General features: G+C 39.9%; 1 long non-coding RNA gene across 1 annotated transcript; it reads left to right on the top strand.

Moving 5' to 3' along the window:
• Positions 1-1,466: 1,466 nt before the first annotated feature.
• Positions 1,467-2,779, top strand: LOC128283454 (uncharacterized). The gene is made up of 2 exons (XR_008273802.1): positions 1,467-1,554; positions 2,332-2,779. It is a non-coding gene; the product is annotated as an uncharacterized LOC128283454 (long non-coding RNA).
• The last annotated feature ends 15,223 nt before the right edge of the window (positions 2,780-18,002 follow it).

Below are 18,002 nucleotides of genomic sequence, written 5' to 3'. Positions count from 1 at the left end.
TATCTAGATCGGTTCGTGGTGGTATTTATTGACGAATTTGACTAAGCTGTTACGAACGAGTTTGCCTTTTAACTGGACTTGTGACAGCCCAAAATTGACCCTAGTCGGAATGTGGTTTCGGTACCACAAAACGAGGCATAAAAATAATTTAAAATTTATTTTGATGCCTATAATATGTGTGTGCTCATGTGTGAATTTTGAATTCTTTGATTTAGTTAATTTGATTGTGAATTGAAAGAAAAAGGACTCATGTGAAAGGATTTTAAAATATGTAGCTAATTTCAAGAGGTTAATAAAAGAATGAAGCAAAATAAATGGAGTTGCATGTCAAATACTCCATTTATTTTGAATGAGTGGCCGACCATGTCTAGATTATGGGCAAGGGAACATGTTTCCAACATGCTAAGTTAGTGCATTATGTAGAAAGAATTAAGAAATGAAAAAAGAAAAAAGAAAAAATGAGCATGGATGCCCCCCCCCATGGTGCCGTAGCTAGAGAGAAAGAAAGGAAAAAAAAAAGTTGTCATTCATCCTTTCTTTGAGCAAAGACTAAGAAAGAAAAACAAAAAAATTGTTCATCTTTTCCCCTCCTTCCTTTGGCCGAAATTCCTAAGAGGAAGAAGAGATTTTTGCTTCATTTTCTTTGTTTAGAAGAGATCTAGAAGGAGATTTGGCTAAACTTGCATCAAGATTAAGGTATGTATGAAGTTGTGTCATGAGATTCATGCTTGTTTTGGTTGCTAACTTGATGTGCATGTTAGCCATGGTTCAAATCCTTGCTATGCCATGAAAAATGGTATTTGGCCAAGGTTGATATTGTGTTAAAGCCATTGCATGCTAAATGTGAAGCTTGCTAATGATGCATGCAATGATGGATTGACTACTCTTGAAATTTCTTTGTAGCAATCTTGAGTAAGACATTGAGTTCTTTGTTTAACCATGACCAAAGTTCAATGGGGTATGATTATGATGTATTCGCCATGATGCATTCATGAGCATGACTTATGCTTGTTACTTGATTGGTAAAATTTGTGTTTTAGAGGGTTATGAACACCTTGAGATTCGCCATGCACCTATATGTGTATATATGTTTGCACATGATATTTTGATTATGAAGAAAGTGATAAATATGTTTGTTTAAAGAAGAAATTTGTTGAAGAATGTTGTGAAATTTGCATGTACATTCGCCTAGTACATGTATAGTGTGAAAAAACCTTGAAATTATTTTTGATTTTGTGTATTTATGACCATGTGTAATCGGCCACATGAGTAATTTGAGCACTTGATGTTATGTTAAAATTCTTGAGCTTAAATATATGGATGTATGTGTATGTGGCCATATAATGGCGTTTTGGTTCAAAGGTTGAATGATAAATTATAATAAAGTGAGATGATATGAGATGCCGAATGTGATTTACTAGTAAACATTATTAATAGAAATATTGAATACTTCTACTTGTATTCGTTAAGCTCAAGAGCAAAAGGGAGCTAAATCCGATAAAGGGAAGGAAAAAGTGATCGAATAGCCGTTGAAGCCGTTCGACAACATCCGAGGTAAGTCCTCAAGAAATGACCCTAGTCGAATTGTGTGAAATGAAATATGGATGTGTAATGATTATTGATTTATGTGTATATGAGTATTTGAATGATACCCGGGCTAAGTCCCGGCGATTATGCTAGTGATATGTTTGTGTTTGAGCCTTAGTAACGAAAATGAAACATGGATGTGTAATGATTATTGATGTATGTGTGAGCATGAGCAATTGAATGATATCCGGCTAAGTCCCAAGACATTTATGCTAGTAATTATATCCGGGTTGAGACCCGAAGGCAATTGTGCTAGTGACTACATCCGGGCTAAGACCCGAAGGCATTCGTGCAAGTTGTTAAATCCGGGCTAATACCCGAAGGCATTTGTGCAAGTCGTTCTATCCGGGCTAAGACCCGAAGGCATTCGTGCATGTGGTTATATCCGGTTGTATTCCGAAGAAGCTTGGGCTGGAGGTGAGCATTGGTTGCTGTAATAAATTTAATTAGTACGCTCGAAAAGCCCAAAGGATAAGGTATGTTTATATGTGCATTGGAAAAGTCGATAGGTTTGAGTAACATTCGTTCAATCGACTAACGAGTTTTCAGCTATTGAATTAGTTGATATCTTGTGAAAGTATATAATGATGAAGTGTGAAGTAAGTATGATTATGTAAATGTGTATTAATGAAATGATTCATTTGGCTATGTGAATGTAATGCTTTAGTTAAAGCTGATTTTATTGCTTGAGACTTACTAAGCATAAAAATGCTTACTCCGTTGCTTTGGCTCTCTGTTTTATAGATTTTGCTCGTTAGCGATCGGATTCGGGATCATTAAAGTCGAAGTCATCTACACTATCAAAGCCTCCAGTTTGGTATAATTTTGGTTGAACTTTGAAATGGCATGTATAGGACTACCCTATTGTTGAAGGTCATGTACCTTTCGGTTTGTGTAAACTTGGATAGCCATGCGAAAATGGCTTATATACGTTTTTGGTATGATACTATAATCGTTGTATGTTGATCATTATGGGGTATGGAATTGTTTTGAGAAGATTAGCCATTGGAATGGTTAATCATGATCACACTTTGTGCTATGTATGCAAAGAGGGGCAATTGAATCGTGGAAATCATGAAATAGGTAAAGGTTACCTTGAAAACAGATGCTGGCAGCAGCAGTGGTGTGGTTTTGAAAAATCACCAAAAATTGTAGGAATGGTATTAAATAGTGAATAAGTTATGTGAATGAACCTTGATGAGTCTACTTTCATATGGAAGAAACGAAACGGTCATAGGAGTTACTTGTTAAGAGATATTAAAGTTATCGTGAGACAGGGCCCGAACGGTTTCTGGGTCCCCTGTCGCGACCTTAAAAATTTACTATAAATTATCCAGAAAGAATTAGGAGTCATGCCTTATATGTGCAGATTCCATTTTGAGTCTAGTTTCATTAGAAACAAACGGCACCAGTATTAAAGCCCTGTACAGAGATATATTCAAGTTGTAACGCGTGAAGGTCAGAGCAGTCGATCCCTGTAACATGGGTGACTTTAACTAATAAACTGTACCAATTGGCCTGACCAAAAATTCTAGAAATAAATCCATGGAAGGATATATGAGTCTAAATTCAGGGAAAATTTACGGAATCAGTTTCCGAGTTTTGAAACTCGAGATATGATTTTTAAGGCGACAGTGACGCAGTTTTCCAGCCTGTCTGGAAATGCCAAATTGGTCGGTGCTTTAAGAGGACTTGGCTCGTTAACCCCTCGCGTCCGACACCGGCGATGGTCTCGGGTTCGAGGTGTTACAATTTTATTGGTATCAGAGCCACGGTTTAGTCGATTCTAGGACTACCGTGATATGTTTGGGGTCTAGCTATACATGCCATATAGTGATAAATTGATAGTGTGGTGATTTCTGACAATCTGAATTTGTGTTTGTTTATAGCAATGGATCCCGATCCAAACCGAGCAATAGCTGATGATGTGGAGAGTGTGGCACCTGCTCCCGCGCAAGGGACAGCGCCGGCGGACTCTCAACCTATGGCCATCAATCCGAATGATGAGGCTAGGCAAGCCTTTTATAGCGTGATGAATGATTGGTTCAACCAATACATTTGAACGAACACGGCTGTTCCACAACCTCCATTTCCGACTAATGCAACCCCCGCACCTACAATACCTCCGGTAACTAACCAAATAAGGTCAAGTAAGCCCCCAGTCGACAGAATTCGTAAGCATGGGGCCACTGAATTCAAGGCTACGGATAGCGACGATGCCGAGCAAGCTGAATTTTGGTTGGACAACACTATCCGGTGCTCGATGAGCTATCTTGTACACCGATGAGTGCTTAAAGTGTACCATCTCCTTGCTACGCGATTCCGCCTACTATTGGTGGAGTACTCGACTTCGTGGTGCCTAGGAGCAAGTGACTTGGGAATTCTTTCAAACCGAGTTCAAAAAAGTATATCACCGAGATTCATCGACCAAAAGCGAAGGGAATTTCTTGATCTTAAGCAAGGCTCTATGTCAGTTACCGACTACGAACGAAAATTTGTGAGGCTTAGCCGGTACGCGCGAGAATGCATTTCGTCCGAAGCTATTATGTGTAAACACTTCGAGGATGGGCTGAATGATGATATAAGGATGTTCGTTGGCATTCTCGAAATACGAGAGTTCGTAGTACTTGTTGAGCGAGCTTGTAAAGTCAAGAGCTTAGAAAGGAGAAACAAAAGTTGATGTGGGAACCGGAGAATTCGAAAAAGGTCCTCGGAAAGTCTCTTCAACAGCATCAAGAGATTTCGAGATGATGTGAGCTGGTTTAGAGGCGCCGGGCTTTTCTAGACGAGATCGCGGTCGACCCCTGTGACCACACGAGTCACTTCGATCGCTAGATGGTGGAAATGATCACGAGAGAGAGCGGAGTGTCGCATTGTGGAAAATGGCATTCGGGAGGCTGAGGTTCTGTGATCACTCCTGTTATAGGTGTGGATCGGTGACCACTTTATCAAGGACCGCCCGAGGTTGCTTGAACAAAATGTAAGTCAAAGTGGAAACCCGAGTGCTACCCTTTGCGCCGGGTAGGCCATCCGTAAATGCGGGCAATGCTAATGGCGGTCAGAGAGGGCCGAGAGATGCTACAACGAGACCCGAGGCTCGTGCTCCTGCTAGGACTTATGCCATACGCGCACGCGAGGATGCTGCCTCACCAGATGTCATTACCGGTACATTCACTCTTTTCGATACAAATGTGATTGCTTTGATTGACCCTGGTTCTACTCATTCTTATATATGTGAAACCTTAGCATCCAGTAAGACTTTGCCTATTGAGTCTACTGAGTTTGTAATTCGGGTGTCAAACCCCTTGGGTCATTACGTGCTTGTCAACAAAGTGTGTAAGAAAAGTCCCCTAGTGTTCCGAGGTTCTTGTTTTCCGGCGGACTTGATGCTTTTGCCGTTCGACGAATTCGACGTTATTCTTGGTTTGGATTGGTTGACCATGCACGATGCGGTTGTAAATTGCAAAAGCAAGACTATCGATCTGAGGTGCGCGAATAACGAGATAATTCGGGTTGAGTCTATGGACTTAAAGGGGTTGCCAGCTATAATATCAGCAATGTTGGCCCAGAAATATGTAAGAAAAGGGTGCGAAGCGTACCTTGCGTATGTGCTCGATGACAAGGAGTCAGAAAAGAAACTCGAATCTGTGCCAGTGGTTTGTGAATACCCGGATGTTTTCCTCAAGAATTGCGGGTTTACCACTGCTCGGAAATAGAATTTGGCATCGAATTGGTACCGGTACCACTCTAATTTCGATAGCTCCGTGATCGTATGGCACCAACGGAATTAAAGGAGTTGAAAGCTCGTTGCAAGAATTGGTGGATAGAGGTTTTGCTCGCCTGAAGTTTCTCGCCTTGGGGTGCGCCGGTGTTGTTTGTGAAAAGAAGGATGGAACCATGAGGTCGTAGATCGACTATCGTCGACTTAATAAAGCGGCGATAAAGAACAAATATCCGTATCACAGATTGACGATTTGTTCGATCAACTGAAGGAGCTTCAGTGTTCTCGAAAATACATTTGAGATCGGGCTATTATCAATTACGAATTCGAGATTCGGACGTACCCAAGACTGCCTTCAGAACAAGATATGGTCACTACGAGTTCCTAGTGATGCCATTTGGGCTTACTAATGCCCCTGTAGTATTTATGGATTTAATGAATCGGATCTTCAGACCATATTTGGATCAGTTTGTAGTCGTGTTCATTGATGACATCTTGGTCTATGCAAGAAATGAGACCGAACATGCTGAACACCTGAGGTTAGTGCTGCAAATTTTACGGAATAAGCAATTATATGCTAAGTTCAGCAAGTGTGAGTTCGGTTAAGAGAGGTTAGCTTCTTGGGTCATGTGGTATCTCAGATCGGTATTCGAGTCGAATTCAATAAAATTTCAGCCATACTTAATTGGAAGCCTCTGAGAAATATTACTGAGGTTCGGAGCTTTTTGGGGCTTGCCGGTTATTACCGACGATTTGTAAAAGGTTTCTCAACGATAGCCACGCCAATGACGAAGCTACTCCAAAAGGATGTTAAGTTCGAATGGACGGAAAAATGTCAGAAAATTTTTGATCAATTGAAAACTTATTTGACTGAAGCCCCAATTCTAGTGCAACCCGAAACGGGCAAAGAGTTTGTTATTTATAGTGACGCATCCCTACTAGGGTTAGGATGCGTATTGATGCAAGAAGGTCGAGTTGTGGCCTATGCGTCGAGGCAATTAAAGCCACACGAGAAAAATTATCCGACCCATGATCTCGAATTGGCTGCCATCGTATTCACCTTAAAGATTTGGCGACATTACTTATTTGGTGAGAAGTGCCATGTGTATTCGGATCACAAAAGTCTCAAATATTTGATGACTCAAAGAGACTTAAATCTGCGACAAAGACGTTGGCTCGAGTGTTAAAGGATTATGAGTGGTCATTGACTATCACCGGGAAAGGCTAATGTGGTTGCGGATGCCTTAAGTCGTAAATCATTATTCGCTTTACGAGCGATGAATGTTCACTTGTCAGTTCGATCCGACAATGTGTTAGTAGCTGAATTGAAAGCCAAACCATTATTGATACATCAAATTCGTGAAGCCCGTAAAGTTGACGACGAGTTGGTCGCAAAGCGGCGAGTGTGTTCGAACAAGGACTCGGAGTTTCAAATCGATGATGACGATTGTTTGAGGTTCAAAAGTCGTCGTGTGTTCCAAAGAATTGAACTTATTTCGATAATTCGAACGAAGCCCATTGTAGCCGAATGGCAATCCACCCGGGGAGTACGAAGATGTACAACGATTTGAAGCGTCGGTTTTGGTGGCATGGTATGAAACGAGACATCTCCGACTTTGTTTCGAGATGTTTAATATGTCAACAAGTGAAAGCGGAACATCAAGTGCCTTCAGGATTACTTCAGCCGATCACGATACCCTAGTGGAAATGGGATCGAGTCACCATGGACTTTGTATCCGGACTGCCATTGTCAGCGAGTAAGAAGGATGCGGTTTGGGTCGTGGTAGATAGATTGACTAAGTCGGCTCACTTTGTCCCCGTACGCACGGATTTTTCAATGGACAAACTAGCAATTGTACGCTTCTCGATTGTGAGATTGCACGGGTGCCTATTTCTATCGTGTCGGATAGAGATCCGAGATTTACCTCGCGATTTTGGAAAAAGTTGCAAGAAGCTTTGGGTACCAAGTTGCATTTCAAAGACCGCCTTTCACCCCCAAACCGATAGTCAATCCGAGCGGATAATTCAGATACTTGAGGATATGTTGAGATGTTGCATCCTCGAGTTCGAGTGGTTCATGGGAGCGGTATTTGCCGTTGATTGAATTCGCCACAACAACGACTTTCAATCAAGTATTAAGATGGCACCCTACGAGGCTTTGTACGGTCGTAAATGCCGTACACCATTGTTTTGGACCGAGCTCGGTGAAAGCAAAATTTTCGTGGTGGATTTGATTAGAGATTTGAATGTAAAGTGAAAGTAATCCGTGAAAGTCGAAAATAGCCTCCGATCGTTAGAAGTCGTGACGCGGATCTCAAGCGTAAAGACATCGAGCATCGTGGGAGATAAAGTGTTTCTCAAGGTTTCACCTTGGAAAAAGATACTCGATTCGGCCTTAAGGGCAAGTTGAGCCCGAGGTTCATCGGGCCATATGAGATATCCGGCGAAGTCGGTCCGGTGGCATATCGTCGATTATGCCCCGAACTCGAAAAGATTCACGATGTCTTTCATGTTTCAAGCTTCGACGCTATAGATCTAATCCATCACACGTGATTAGTCCATCGAGGTTGAAATTCAAGCCAATATGAGTTATGAGGAAGAACCGATTCAGTATCCCGCACGTGAAGTGAAAGAGTTGCGAAACAAGCGGGTTCCACTAGTGAAAGTGTTATGGCTCAAACACGGGATAGAAGAAGCTACTTGGGAAACCGAGAACTCTATGAAAGAGCGATACCCAACCCTATTTCTGGTAATATTTTCGGGACGAAAATTTCTTAAGTGGGGAGAGTTGTGACACCCAAAATTGACCCTAGTCGGAATGTGGTTTGGTACCACAAAACTAAGGCATAAAAATAATTTAAAATTTATTTTGATGCCTATAATATGTGTGTGCTCATGTGTGAATTTTGAATTCTTTGATTTAGTTAATTTGATTGTGAATTGAAAGAAAAGGACTCATGTGAAAGGATTTAAAATATGTAGCTAATTTCAAGAGGTTAATAAAGGAATGAAGCAAAATAAATGGAGTTGCATGTCAAATACTCCATTTATTTTGAATGAGTGGCTTGACCATGTCTAGATTATGGGCAAGGGAACATGTTTCCAACATGTTTAGTTAGTGCATTATGTAGAAAGAATTAAGAAATGAAAAAAAAAAAAAAAAGAAAAAAATGAGCATGGATGCCCCCCCCATGGTGCTGTAGCTAGAGAGAAAGAAAGGGAAAAAAAAGTTGTCATTCATCCTTTCTTTGAGCAAAGACTAAGAAAGAAAAAACAAAAAAAAATTGTTCATCTTTTCCCCTCCTTCCTTTGGCCGAAATTCCTAAGAGGAAGAAGAGATTTTTGCTTCATTTTCTTTGTTTAGAAGAGATCTAGAAGGAGATTTGGCTAAACTTGCATCAAGATTAAGGTATGTATGAAGTTGTGTCATGAGATTCATGCTTGTTTTGGTTGCTAACTTGATGTGCATGTTAGCCATGGTTCAAATCCTTGCTATGCCATGAAAAATGGTATTTGGCCAAGGTTGATATTGTGTTAAAGCCATTGCATGCTAAATGTGAAGCTTGCTAATGATGCATGCAATGATGGATTGACTACTCTTGAAATTTCTTTGTAGCAATCTTGAGTAAGACATTGAGTTCTTTGTTTAACCATGACCAAAGTTCAATGGGGTATGATTATGATGTATTCGGCCATGATGCATTCATGAGCATGACTTATGCTTGTTACTTGATTGGTAAAAATTTGTGTTTTAGAGGGTTATGAACACCTTGAGATTCGGCCATGCACCTATATGTGTATATATGTTTGCACATGATATTTTGATTATGAAGAAAGTGATAAATATGTTTGCTTAAAGAAGAAATTTGTTGAAGAATGTTGTGAAATTTGCATGTACATTCGGCCTAGTACATGTATAGTGTGAAAAAAACCTTGAAATTATTTTTGATTTTGTGTATTTATGACCATGTGTAATCGGCCACATGAGTAATTTGAGCACTTGATGTTATGTTAAAATTCTTGAGCTTAAATATATGGATGTATGTGTATGTGGCCATATAATGGCGTTTTGGTTCAAAGGTTGAATGATAAATTATAATAAAGTGAGATGATATGAGATGCCGAATGTGATTTACTAGTAAACATTATTAATAGAAATATTGAATACTTCTACTTGTATTCGTTAAGCTCAAGAGCAAAAGGGAGCTAAATCCGATAAAGGGAAGGAAAAAGTGATCGAATAGCCGTTGAAGCCGTTCGACAACATCCGAGGTAAGTCCTCAAGAAATGACCCTAGTCGAATTATGTGAAATGAAATATGGATGTGTAATGATTATTGATTTATGTGTATATGAGTATTTGAATGATACCCGGGCTAAGTCCCGAAGGCGATTATGCTAGTGATATGTTTGTGTTTGAGCCTTAGTAACGAAAATGAAACATGGATGTGTAATGATTATTGATGTGTGTGTGCATGAGCAATTGAATGATATCCGGGCTAAGTCCCGAAGACATTTATGCTAGTAATTATATCCGGTTGAGACCAAGGCAATTGTGCTAGTGACTACATCCGGCTAAGACCAAGGCATTCGTGCAAGTTGTTAAATCCGGGCTAATACCCGAAGGCATTTGTGCAAGTCGTTCTATCCGGGCTAAGACCCGAAGGCATTCGTGCATGTGGTTATATCCGGTTGTATTCCGAAGAAGCTTGGGCTGGAGGTGAGCGTTGGTTGCTGTAATAAATTTAATTAGTACGCTCGAAAAGCCCAAAGGATAAGGTATGTTTATATGTGCATTGGAAAAGTCGATAGGTTTGAGTAACATTCGTTCAATCGACTAACGAGTTTTCAGCTATTGAATTAGTTGATATCTTGTGAAAGTATATAATGATGAAGTGTGAAGTAAGTATGATTATGTGAATGTGTATTAATGAAATGATTCATTTGGCTATGTGAATGTAATGCTTTAGTTAAAGCTGATTTTATTGCTTGAGACTTACTAAGCATAAAAATGCTTACTCCGTTGCTTTGGCTCTCTGTTTTATAGATTTTGCTCGTTAGCGATCGGATTCGGGATCATTAAAGTCGAAGTCATCTACACTATCAAAGCCTCCAGTTTGGTATAATTTTGGTTGAACTTTGAAATGGCATGTATAGGACTACCCTATTGTTGAAGGTCATGTACCTTTCGGTTTGTGTAAACTTGGATAGCCATGCGAAAATGGCTTATATATCGCTTTTGGTATGATACTATAATCGTTGTATGTTGATCATTATGGGGTATGGAATTGTTTTGAGAAGATTAGCCATTGGAATGGTTAATCATGATCACACTTTGTGCTATGTATGCAAAGAGGGCAATTGAATCGTGGAAATCATGAAATAGGTAAAGGTTACCTTGAAAACAGATGCTGGCAGCAGCAGTGGTGTGGTTTTGAAAATCACCAAAATTGTAGGAATGGTATTAAATAGTGAATAAGTTATGTGAATGAACCTTGATGAGTCTACTTTCATATGGAAGAAACGAAACGGTCATAGGAGTTACTTGTTAAGAGATATTAAAGTTATCGTGAGACAGGGCCTGAACGGTTTCTGGGTCCCCTGTCGCGACCTTAAAAATTTACTATAAATTATCCAGAAATAATTAGGAGTCATGCCTTATATGTGCAGATTCCATTTTGAGTCTAGTTTCATTAGAAACAAACGGCACCAGTATTAAAGCCCTGTACAGAGAGATATTCAAGTTGTAACGCGCGAAGGTCAGAGCAGTCGATCCCTGTAACATGGGTGACTGTAACTAATAAACTGTACCAATTGGCCCGACCAAAAATTCTAGAAATAAATCCATGGAAGGATATATGAGTCTAAATTCAGGGAAAATTTACGGAATCAGTTTCCGAGTTTTGAAACTCGAGATATGATTTTTAAGGCGACAGTGACGCAGTTTTCCAGCCTGTCTGGAAATGCCAAATTGGTCGGTGCTTTAAGAGGACTTGGCTCGTTAACCCCTCGCGTCCGACACCGGCGATGGTCTCGGGTTCGGGGTGTTACAGGACTGATACACAGAAAGAAAGCTTTGAGAAGCTGAAAATTGTATTGACTGAGGCCCTTGTTCTAATACAGCCAAAGTCTGGGAAAGAGTTTACTGTTTAGAGCGATGCATCACATGTCAATTTAGGATGTATGTTGATGCAAGAGGGTAAGGTGGTAGAGTATACGTCTCGTCAGCTTAAGACTTATGAGGCGAATTATCCGACGCATGACCTAGAGTTGGCTACAGTGGTGTTCGCACTAGGCATTACCTATATGGGGAAAAGTGTATCATCTACATTGATCATAAGAGCCTCAAGTACCTTCTCACTTAGAAGGAACTGAACCTTAGGCAGCGTAGATGGACTGCTTAAAGATTACGACTGTACAATTGAATACCACCCTAGTAAAGCCAATGTGATGGCCGACGCACTGAGCCCTAGGGCTATGACTGATCTGAGGGTAATGTTTGCTAGCTTCAGTTTATTTGATGAGGTAGTCTATTGCCCAGACATCAGGTTAAACCAATGTGGATAAAGCAGATTAAGGGTAATCGATGGAGCACAAGTTTTTAGGTCTTCGCTTCTGACAGGTTGAGAATGGGAATACTTTGGATTTTGGACTGAATAGTAAATGGGTACTCTATTTTCGTGGGAGAATTTGTGTACCAAAAGATACTGAATTAAGGTAATTGATATTGAGAGAGGTGCATAGTAGCCCTCATGCTATGCATCCTGGTAGAAATAAGATGTACCGTGACTTACGTGAGTTATACTGGTGGCCAGGTCTTAAACGATAACTTACCGAATTTGTGGCTAAGTGTCTGACATGCCAGTAGGTTAAGGTTGAGCATTGGTTACCTTCGAGTTTGTTGCAGCCAGTTAAGATTCCACTTTAGAAGTGGGAGATAGTGACATGGACTTCGTTAGTGGGTTGCCCCTCACACTCACTAAGAAGGATTCAGTGTGGGTTATAGTAGATTGGTTGACCAAGTCCACCCACTTCATATCAGTTCGTACTGACTACTCTCTACAGAAGCTGGCTAAACTGTATGGTCTGAGATAGTGAGCCTGCATGGGGTACCGATTTCGATCATTTCTGATAGGGATCCTCACTTCACGTCTCGATTCTAGAAGAAGCTACATAAATCTTTGGATACAAGGTTGGACTTCAGTACTGCGTTCCGTCCTCAGATTGATGGTCAATCTGAGAGAGTGATTCAGATATTGGAGGATATGTTGAGGAGCTGTGCCATTAACTTCCGAGGCAGTTGGGAGGATTACCTGTCACTAACGGAGTTCGCTTATAACAATAACTATCAGTCTAGCATTCGATGGCACCTTATGAGGCATTATATGGTCGTAGGTGCCACACACCTTCATGTTGGACTGAGTTGGCCAAGCGACGTGTTTTGGGCCATGAACTAGTTTCTGATACTGAGAATAAAGTTAGGTTGATTCGAGATCGACTAAAAGTGGCATCAGAACAATAGAAGTCCTATGCAGATCTGAAACGACGTGAAATCGAGTATTATGTGGGAGACTTTGTTTTTTTAAGGTCTCCCATGGAAGAAGGTTCTGAGGTTTGGTTGTAAGGGCAAGTTGAACCCTAGATTTATTGGACCCTACCGCATACTGAAATGAGTGGGACCAGTTGCCTACCAGTTGGAGTTACCTCCAAAGTTGGACCGAATTCACGATGTGTTCCATGTCTCGATGTTGAGGTGCTACCGCTCAGATCCCACGCATATTGTTCCTATTAAAGAGATAGAGGTTAGGCTAGATCTGACCTTTGAAGAGGAGCCAGTTCAAATTTTGGATCATGATGTAAAGGTTCTAAGAAGAAAATCCATTCCACTGATTAAAGTTCTATGGTGTAATCATAGCACTGAAGAGGCCACGTGGGAGCCTGAGGATGCAATACGTCAGCAGTATCCTCATCTGTTCTAATCTAGTAAAATTTTGAGGCCAAAATTTTCTTTTAGGTGGTAGAGTTAAAACGCCCAAAAATCTCCTATATTTATTTTCGTATGTTTGTGACATAAATATCTATTTGCTTCAGTGGTTAAATGTGCTTTAGTGGTTAAATGTTCTGGGTATGTGTGGGAGGTCCCAAGTTCAAGCCATGACTTGGGAAAATTTTGGTAATTTATGAATAAAGCCTTATCTTTGATCAGTAGGCTTATAATTAAATGTGGGTAAAATATGTAAAAATAAGCCTATTGGTTTTGTGGTTAAGTGAAGAGCAAAGGAGCAGAAGGTTTGGAGTTTGAGTCCTTGCGCAAATAAGGGATTTATTTTTACTGCTTGTGCCATGTGGGTGTTGTAGTTTGACTGAAATTCTGTAGTGTTTGAGTGGGGTTTGAATTCAGTTGAGGGGATTGTGGTGGATGGTTGGGGGGAGGTGTTGGAGTGATTTGGGGAGAAAAATAAGGGATGGATGACTTTCAAATCATCCCAAATTTGGTAGTGGCAAGTTTTGGCTCTCCTCCTCTCACACTCTCAACTTTCTGTCAGTTTTTCCCTTCTACTTCCTTATTTTCTCTGCCAAGTGTTTTTCCCATATCATTTTTGCCATTTTCTTTTGCTTTCCTTCCCCACTTCTTGTCGTTTTTCTCTCTCAACCCCTTTGTTGCTGCCAAAATTCCAATTAGTATTCTTTCTTCCTCTTGCTGCAAAGTCTTGAACAATTTTCTCATCTTTTTCTCTAGCCGAATCTTATTTGTTTTCTTCCCAATTTTGACTGCTACTTCTTTTCTCTGCTTGGAGATCCCTTCCTAAAGTGCTGTCGAGATATTGTTCTGTTTTACTAAGTGCAAAAATTTTCCTTTCTTTTCTTTAACTTCTTCCTCTCTCGAATTTATCTCCCCATCCCACAAAAATAGTACATTCTACCATGGTTTCAGTAAGCAAGTTTCTAGTGTTTGGTAAAATTGTATTCGTTGGGGTTCTAATTAGTATTCTTTTATCTTGTTTGGCAGCAGTAAATCTTGGAGAAAGAGATCAGTCACGAGGGGAACCTTAGTCAAAGCGTTCAAAGTGTCGAGGGTAAGTTGGATGTTGCATAATAATATGAATGCTTTGATTCAAATCGGTTTGAATGCATATCAAGGGATTAATCTAGTGTTTCTCGATCAATTGATAGGTATTGGAGTGCTCAAGAGTGCAATCACATCGAAAACGGTTCAGGTGTGTAAACATAACTTCGAAAATGGAAATCGGTGAAAAATCAAAAAGTGTGATTGTCGATGCCACACGGACGTGTGGCTGCCCATGTGGTAGGCTGTGTGACCGAACACAAGCTTGTGATTATCGAGGCTGGCTGTGTGCGATACATGGGCCAAGGCCATTTTGGGTTGTATGGGCTACACGGGTAGGTGGGCCCACATGGGCAAACATTATGGGCTTGTGGGTCCATTTTCACTGTTAGATTGCTAAGGTTGCATGGGTCGCTCGAGTTGATTGTGGACCTACTGTAGGGTCAGTAAGCTCTGTATGACTGATATGAATAAGTATGATGATGTTCCACTGATTCGATACTGTATGCCCTGATTACATTCACGATATTCTGTTATAGCATGTCATATTTGTATATTGCATTGCATTGGGTTAGGAGCTTATATTATTCAAAAGAATTGTACTGAAAGGCCTCGAGCCTAATTTACAGGCAGCTTAGATGCAAACTACTGTTTAGTACCACATTCAGTACTTTTTGGAGTGTAGGGATGGGTGGGTTGATTATATCCCTACATGGAGTGTAAGGTTGGACGAAGTTGGAGTGTAGAGGCTAGTTGGGTAGGATTTGATACTGTATATATCTTACTATACTGAATATTGATACTGTAATAGGCTAAGGCCCAAATGCATGACTGCCTCTGTATTGTAATGGGCTAAGGCTCTAACTAAAACTGAAACTGTTACTGAAAATGGCTTAGGCCCAAACTATGGTTGCATTCTGTCTGCTTGTTTATATGGGAATTACACATTGAGTTTTCGTAAACTCACCCTTCTATTTTATCTGTACAGGTAATTCCCAGACTTAGGCAGATTGGTGCAGCGGAGGACTCAGCAGTGGCCACACAACCTATTTCATTCTATTTAGTACTTAATTATGATTTTGATTCTATTTTGGGGTATTTTACTGTAACATGGCCTCTTTGGAGTTTTATTTTAATTTGGGATTTTTATTGTTTTTGTTTATAACTGCTAGTAGTAGGAGTAGTCAAGTTTTCAAAAAGAATCAATCACTTTAACAAAATACACACAAATACGCACACCGTTTTAATAGCTTCCGCGTAGAATAAACGTTTTGAAACCTTTCGACTAAGTAATTAAGACGACTTTAGAATTAGTGAGTAATAATGAAAAGTTTTTAAGTGGAAAATGTTTTAAGCAAAGTTACGGTTTTCCAACACAAGCTATGGTTTTCAAACACACTACTATGTGACATCATCAAATTCGGCGATAACGTCCAGACCGGGTTTGGGGTGTTACAAGGCATATGATGCCATGACTCGTAGTTGATAGGAAACAGATTGACATTTTGTGCTATAATTCCCAAGTATCCTGCTAAAAGTCAAGCTTCTGATCCAACAGGCTAACCAAGACTATTTCTAGCTACTTTGACACGCTCGACAGAATGTAACTAGTATAAATCTTTTAGTACGTATGTCCTCGAGTTCTGTGCGTCCTACCGCTTTCAGCTGAAAATGGTATATTATAATATAAGAATTTGAAACATAAATGAATAATAAAAGTCAACACGCATGTAAATTAAAGTTTAACATTACTTTGAACTTCTACAGGTTATTCAACTGTATTCAGAACATTCGAAGATCTCATACCAGTTTGTTGTTCACTATTTGTTTCTTCTGGATTTGGAGGATTTTGAACAATACTTAGATCTCGCAATCTTCTTCTGGGCATTTTATCTGCAATACACATAAAATAGTTGAAATATTTAACAAGTTCAAGATTTAAATTATAATATTACATATAACTAAAAGATTGTAAAATCTTACTACATCATAATTCGTAAATACTTCATCCACATCCTGGCAAACCCATTGAAATTTTTTACTAGTATTAGGGATATTTTCATTTAAGTTTTGTTTCAGAAAAGGCAAAGTTTCTGATCTTTCTTCGTTGTCATCTCTACTTCTGTAACACCCCAAACTCAGCCCAGACGTTATGGCCGAATCTGGCGTGCCACATTGGAGTTGAAAACCCACGTTCCGTTTTAGTGTTTTAAAACCATATATTTTGTTGAGTTAACAAAGTGTATGGAAGCTGGGCATCAGGTAGGTATCCGAGACAGAGGAGGTGAGCCATGAGGGCTGCTTAAGTACCAAGCTCTTTGATTGGATCCAATCCTAGACATGCCCACAACCATAGCCACACTTTGTTATATCGAGTTTAAATTTGTTTAAGTGGACATCTTTGATAAATCGATTAATCGAGGTGTTGAGATATTTTGAAAACAAGCATCGCTTTGAAAACTCGTCCTAAGTCTAGCCCATTTGAACAATTATCAACCAGGTTTGAAGTTATTAAAAATAAAATAATCCCGAGAAGAAATAAAAGAAAAGTTAAAATGGCCTTATTACAACCCAAAAATAAATAATAATTAAAGAAAATTTAATGAAAACCAACGCTTGTTTAAAAGCCAAAAGACGATCACCGTGGCTACTCTGAATCCCCTCCGGCTCCAAGTCCTCACATCAAGGCTCACCTGCAAGGTTAAGGAAAGGTGGTGAGTTTGGGAACTCAGTGTGCAATAAGCCCCTTTCAGAGCCTAAAACAATAACAGCCTATTGGGTCTAAGCCCAAATCCAATCTCAAACATGTACTGGGCCATAGCCCTTTTCATATTTCATATTTCATAACACTGGGCCGAAGCCTTTACTATAAACAGTATGGCCCATAGGCCCATTTTAATATCACATATAATGTCAATGAAAGAATGCAAACCCATTTGGGGAGACCACTCAGCCCACCATCCACTACTCTCCACCCGTACCAACCAACACACCATGTGGGGATTAACTCGACCCACCCCGCCATAACTCTCCTTTGGCAAAGATAGTGCTTTATCATATAACCGAGGCCTAGCCTCTTTTAGTAATCGGGCAAAAGCCCTTTATCATAATCAGGGCATAAGCCCTTTATCATAATCAGGCGTAAGCCCTTCATCATAACTGGGGCATAAGCCCTTCATCATAACTGGGGCATAAGCCCTTTATCATAACTGGGGCATAAGCCCTTTAATAACTGGGGCATAAGCCCTTTTGCACTTCCTCCATCCATATAAAAACCCAACCCAATGCATTTATGAACATCTCATGTGCATATCATACATATCATGTGCATATCATACATGTCATGTGCATATCATACATATCATGTTTATCAAAATCCCATGCATTAAGTTCATATATAAACCCTAGGGGTATAATGGTCATTTTTACCTAGGGGGAAAACAGTCATTTTCATGTTATAAGGGTAATCTTGTAATTTTACCAAAAATTAGGGTTTCCATGTTCATTAACGATTACTAACAATTCATGGGTGCAAACAGTGATTCTGGCCCATTTTTAGCGAAATCGAGTTATTGGGCCTAAAACCCCTAATGAGCCCTACTTAGCCGATTTTGTCATCTAGGCCCAT

The sequence above is a fragment of the Gossypium arboreum genome, chromosome 11 (genome assembly GCF_025698485.1).
Source record: "Gossypium arboreum isolate Shixiya-1 chromosome 11, ASM2569848v2, whole genome shotgun sequence".
In the NCBI taxonomy this organism is placed as follows: domain Eukaryota; kingdom Viridiplantae; phylum Streptophyta; class Magnoliopsida; order Malvales; family Malvaceae; genus Gossypium; species Gossypium arboreum.
Note: the sequence above shows the minus strand (reverse complement) of the source record. Positions and strands in the feature narration are given on the sequence as shown.